The sequence below is a fragment of the Tupaia chinensis genome, unplaced genomic scaffold (assembly GCF_000334495.1).
Source record: "Tupaia chinensis unplaced genomic scaffold, TupChi_1.0 Scaffold142326_1, whole genome shotgun sequence".
In the NCBI taxonomy this organism is placed as follows: domain Eukaryota; kingdom Metazoa; phylum Chordata; class Mammalia; order Scandentia; family Tupaiidae; genus Tupaia; species Tupaia belangeri.
Window position 1 is genome coordinate 132,914 of NW_006202174.1, and position 6,314 is coordinate 139,227.

Genomic DNA, 6,314 nt, shown 5'->3' on the forward strand with positions numbered 1-6,314 from the left:
TGTGCCCAAGATCCCAAGATGAGAATGGAGGAGAAGGGATTATGGTGTGGCTATCCCCCGAGGGGTGATTTCTCGCTTTCTGTCTCTCAATCTCTCTCTCTGTCTTTCTGGCAAGTGCACGTGCCCTATAGCAAAAACCTCTCAAAAAAAAAAATAGAAATTTATTTCTGTTGATTGTGGAGGCCGAAAAGATTAATGTGCTGGCAAATTCAGGTTTGATGAGAACCCATTCTGGTTTATAGATGACCATCTACTCACTATGTTCTCATGTGGTAGAAGGGGTAAGACAGCTCTTTGGAGTGTCTTTTACGAATGTAGTGTCTCATTCCATTCAGAATGCTCTAACAAATACCAGAAGCTGGGTGGTAGAGGGAGGTTGTGAAAGTATTTCTTACAGTTCTAGAGGCACAGCAAGTTGGATGTCTGATAAGAATCCTCTTCCTCATAGACGCTGCATTCTAGGTGTATCCTCATATGGTAAAGGTGCTAGCTGGTTTTCTTTTCATTAGAGTACCAATTTCATTGATGAAGGATCCACTCTTATGACCTAATCATCTCCCAGAGGCTCCACTTCCTAAATCATCACTTTGGAGTTAAGATTTCAACATATGCATTTGGAAGGGGGCACAAATGTTTAGTTTAGTGCATCTGCCAATGGAGTTTGTACTTATTCCCTAAAAGTAAAAATCACTGAAATGGTGGGTAAGACATCAAGTCAAAATTTTACAAAAATTTTACTGACACTGACAATGGTTTGAGAAAGGGGTCAGATATTAACGAGACAGGGTGGTCAATTTTAAGTTGTTTGAATAATCCTGGTGAAAATAATAAAGTCATAAAAGCTTTAATTAGGATAGCTTAGGCAAAGGCCAACCCCACAGTACAGTGGTTTGATGTACACTATACTTAAGGAGCCAGATTCCACATGGCTGACCATGGTTCAAATCTCAGGCCTGGAAGCTTGGAAAATATGCAAGACACATGTGTGTGCATGCCAAGTATGCTGATGAAATGGAGAAATGGAGTAAGGGGAAGAGTAATATGCATAGCAAAGGCATTCTAGGCAAAGTCTGGAGGAGTTCCATTCGAGAGTTATTAAAATGGGGTAGGACAGTTGGAATGTGGTGGCTGATAGAGTTAGGTCTTACGGAAAAGAAAGGATTCAAGGATGATTTTTAAGTGGTTGATGTGTTTGGCTGTAATAGTACTAATATCGTTTATGAAAACCAAGGACTGAGAAATGTTAACTTGCTGTGCCTTATTTCCCTATCTGCAAAATGCCCCTCTCATCTCCCAGAATTCTTGCTAGAACTGTATTAGTCAGGATTCTCCAGAAAAACAGAATAGGATAGATAGGTGACTGACTGATGATAGACAGAAGGATAGAAAGATGTACAGGGATTTATTAGGGGGCTTGGCTCATGTGGTTGTGGCACTAGGTACCATGATATGCCATTTGCAAGCTGAAGAATGGGAAATAACTGTTGTATAGCTCAGTCCAAATCTGAAGGCCTGAGAATCTATGGGGTGGCTGGTGCAAGTCTCAGTGTCCAAAGGCTGAAGAGCCCAGAGTTTTAATATTCCAGTGACAGGAGAAGAAGGGTATCCAAGCCTCATAAGAAAGAAAAAGAGCTAAGCTTGCTTTTCCTCTGTCTTTTCTCTTCTACTCAGGCCCTCAGCTGATTGGATGGTGTCTGCCCACATTGAGTGAGGGCAGATCTTCCTTATTCAGTCCACTGATTCAAATGCCAGTCTCCTCCAGAAACATATTCACACACATACCCAGATGGAATGCTTTACCAGCTACCTGGGTCTCCCTTAATCCAGTCAAATTAATCCCTAAGATTAACCATCACAATGATCAATTAAGGTAAATTATTTTTAAATGTTTTTAAAATTAGAAGGTAATTTTCAAAGTTATGCTTATTTAACCAATTTTTATAATTAAAACAAAAAAATTAAAGAAATATATAACCACATGAGGAAAAAATGTTTTTGTTTTTCTTTTATACTGGAAGGAGCTACTCTTTGGAATGGAAAGAAACTTGTAAATACAGTCCAGGCTCCCCTTTCCTTCTCTCTGCTTTTCCACCCTGCGCCCTGACTTTATCATGCCCTAGGCTCAAGGAAACATCCACATGCATTTCATTCTCTAATGCCTGTTGATTTAGGCCCAAACCCTTCAGTCTTCTGTTCAAGGTTTACCGCTATCTTTCAACTTTATCAAGCAACCTTCTCACTTCCACTCCTGACACCGATGTGCCTCTGCACTCTTCTAGATGTGCATGAACATAGTATGTCAGCCTTGTTGGGCAGAACGTCAGCTTTCTCATCTGTACAATGTATATAATTATATTATCTCACAGGATCAACAATTAAATGACATTAAATATGCATGATATTTGTGTGAATTGCCATGTACCTTACTTGACAAGAGGTAAGAATTTTTTGAATAGTACTTGATTCTTTTTTGAGAGGTTTTTGCTATAGGGCATGTGCGCTCACCAGAAAGACAGAGAGAGACAGAGAGACAGAAAGCGAGAAATCACCCCCTCGGGGGGCATGGCCATGCTGCAATCCCTACTCCTCCATTCTCCTCTTGGGATCTTGGGCATGCATGCACACTGACCCAGTGTGAATTTAAGTCATCGGGCCCAGGACTTGAACCTCTGTCAACTACATGGGAGTCCAGCTACATAGCCATTACACCAACTGCTGGTCCCAGTACTTGATTCTGAATTTCCAACACAAACTCTGCCGACAGATCCATCTTGCCATTAGAAATCTTTCTTTTCTGCTCTCCAGTTTTGTAGATTACTCAAGACGTTGGTGGACTTTGATCTCTGCATTTAAATCTAGACCACCTGTTTCCCCTGCCCTATCCTGGTCATAGTCCTCACTTTCTGAATTTCTATAACATTTAGAATGTTTCTCACATTAACATTGGAATATTGGACTATTTGCTCTTTGCTCACTTTGTCTCTTTGAAGTAGACTCTAAGTTCCTCAAGATTAGTGTAGGCACCCAGAAGACATAACAAAGGGAATGATTTGATAATCAGTGTGTATTTAAAATTTTTTTCTTAATTTGTGGGAGAGTGCATACACTTAGCAGAGAGTGATAGTGAGAAAGTATCCCCAATGAAGAATGGTCATCTTGCAATCCCTTCTCATCCATGTCTCCCTTCTTTCAGGATTTGGGCACACACATGTATTGACCTCTCTCTCTCTCTCTCCCTTCCCCATGCAAACTAGGCATAGGGTTTTGGTGCATATGGGGTAAGTTTACTTTGCCTCCTTTTTCTCTACAGCTAGTGTAGAAACACAGCCTGTGGTAAGCAACAGGAGGCCAACACTGGCGTCTTTCTCAAGTGACTAGTCGAAGACTTTACTCACGTCGTCAGCCATGTGGGATCCAGCTGCCTTACCTACCAGGTACTGGCTGGACTCTCAGTCCATGTTTTAGAACTTCACAGTTTTCAACATCTCTCCTTTAGTGTCTTATTAAAGTTTTTATTTCACAGTTTGCTCTTTGCCTATCAAAATCAATCTTTATGTTTTAAAGGAAAAACGATCAATGAAAAACTGAGGGTGAAGATATAACTTTTGTTTTGACTGTGGTCTCAAAACTGGAGAGAATGTTGGCTTGGAAACATTTTGGTATTTGGGGGTTTGTTTTCTCTCAGTCTCTGACAATTCAATAATTGTAAGAATAATTATCTTGTTTCCTGAATGTCCTAGTTAGAGCCAAAGTCAAGATTATTTCGTCTATTAGAAAAGAACTATAGGAAGGATCCCATAAAAAAAAAAATCCTTACTTTTTGATGAGAATGCAGATCACCTCACAGCTGAAGGAAAATCAGCCTTGGGCAGTGGAAGTCTTGGCCAGATTGCAATAAATGGCTTCAGCAAAACGCCTGGAGCAACATAGAACATTAGCACTAAGGGACTGCTTAAGATGAAAGTATATGTATGTGGCAGCTCTGTAATTTCATTTTTTAATTCCATTCATGGAAACCAAAGGTCGCATAACTTGGGGAAAGACTCAGACAGGCATTCTCTTGAATACTAACTGTCACTTTTAATAAAGGCAAATTTATTTCATCTCTTCCAACTCAGTTTCTTCTGTGTTAAATAGAAATGGAAGTATCTTCCAAAGAAAATATCTGCTACCCTTCCATGTCAGTATTGGGACAGCAATAGTAATCAAAACAAAATTTGGTCCTCTTAGCCCTTTTGAGCAACTGTAAATTAGTTGTTAGTGACTTTGCAACTTTTCCACCAAAGAATAATTAAAAAAAATTTAAACATTATCATGTCAAAAATTTATTTAACTCATTAGTGAAGGGGCCAGCAGGATGTAAAAGCTGTTCAAAGAGAATTTTAAAAACAGAATATATATATATATATATAGGTTCTGAAAGAAAAAAACTACTGGATTTAGATACTAAATGTGTTCACTTCCTTCAGGGCAATAAAACTATAAACTTTGGGGTTCCCACTTCTACTGTTCAGATATCAGGTGTTTTTCTATTAGACAAAATGTAAAGTTATCATATTGTTATAGGTAAAAGTTATGAGCAAGGAGTTCCAGTACCCCAGCAAAGGGAACATCTGACAAGTCAGTCACTGTTACCAGGGATCACAGCTGGAACTCCCTGCACCAAGAGAGTGGTTATCTCACCAAGATGCTTGGACAACATCCCAATTCCCTGTGGGGCAATAAACGAATAGGGCAAATGGTCCCTACTCGGTCCCTAAGCAGATGCTCATATCTTCCAAGTCCCCACTCTGGGCATGTATAATTGGGTAATCAGATTCCTTAGCTGAGGGAGGAGTACACAGTGCAGATAAAAGCCTGGGAATTCAGTGGGACCTACAATGACAGGTCTTCCCTCCTAAATATTCATGACAAGACCCCACAATGAAAGTAACGTGTAACCCATTTCCTGTGGAGCTGTCCTTCCTCAGCTACCCTCTCATGTGCATTTCTGGCATGGGGGTGTATTTCTTTTCTCTTAAAAACCTTCACTTTCTTATTGAAATTTTCTCTTTTCCTACTTTGCTTTTGTTTGTGACTTTTTCCCACATTTTAGGGCAGCTCTCTAATCTTAGGGATCTGGACCAAAAATACCAAGTATTTTATACAACAGAGTTCAGATCCCTCATATATTATAATATACACACACACATATAATATATATATAGTATATATAATATATAATATAATATAATATTTATATTATAACAATATATAATAACAATATATAATATTGTAACAATATATAATAACTACAAATATTTTGAGTCCTAAACATTTTCATCAAATTTTTCCCTAGAGAATGAAATAACCCTGGAGAAGACCTATTTGACAATATTCTTGACAATATTCCTGTGTTGTTGAATACAGAGTATTTTATTTTATTCTCAAGTTTTGAATATTTAAAGGTTATCTTTTTGTTTTCAATATGTCCTGTTATTCTTATTCTTGGTTGATCCTTTCAATCTGTCTCCTTTTTTATTTCTTGTTGTTTCTCCAAGTCTATTCCCGCCTTTTCACCAGTCATTTGCTGTCCAGTTATATCTTCTAATCTTTTATTTCCTTTTTTGTCTCCTCTTCAAGCCATTGTCTGAGTTCTTACGCTAAAACTGGATCTAAACCAGGTTGATTATGCACACCTACCAGTTTTCTATTAGTGAGAAAGATAGAAGATTTACTATTCCTCTGCTGATATCTCGTGCAATAATGTAAGCAAGTCTTAAGCAGAATTCTCCCAAACATATGAAATATAAAGCAAGCACCAACTTCTAGAAACACAATGAGTCTTGGTTCTATCCTTTTCTCTGCTCCAAAATGAGCTTTTATGAAAGTGTCACTTATGGCAAATGTGTGCTTGTGTGTGGTATACATTTACCATTTTTCGTGTTTCTTTTTTTTTTTGAGAGATTTTCGCTATAGGGTGCGTGCGCTCGCCAGACAGACAGAGAGAGACATAGAGACAGAAAGCGAGAAATCACCCCCCAGGGGGGATGGTCACGCCGCAATCCCTTTTCCTCCATTCTCCTCTTGGGATCTTGGGCACACACGCACACGCGCCCGGCGTGAGTTTTAAGCCACCGGGTCCGGGACACGAACCGCGGTCGACTACGTGGGAGTCCAGCGACATAGCCATTACGCTAACTGCTGGTTCCCCATTTTTCATTTTTCTGTGTAGCTTCAAGTGAACAAGGGTTTTTAAACCAGCATGCTAGGACCAATTAGGAATCAAACTTAGGAGCATATGTGTCAATTAAAAAAATAGATGGTTAAAAAAA

At 39.0% G+C, this 6,314-nt stretch overlaps 1 non-coding gene across 1 annotated transcript; it reads right to left on the bottom strand.

Moving 5' to 3' along the window:
• Positions 1 to 3,224: 3,224 nt before the first annotated feature.
• Positions 3,225 to 3,350, bottom strand: LOC114005115 (small nucleolar RNA SNORA51). The gene has a single exon (XR_003547020.1). It is a non-coding gene; the product is annotated as a small nucleolar RNA SNORA51 (small nucleolar RNA).
• Between the last annotated feature and the right edge of the window lie 2,964 nt (positions 3,351 to 6,314).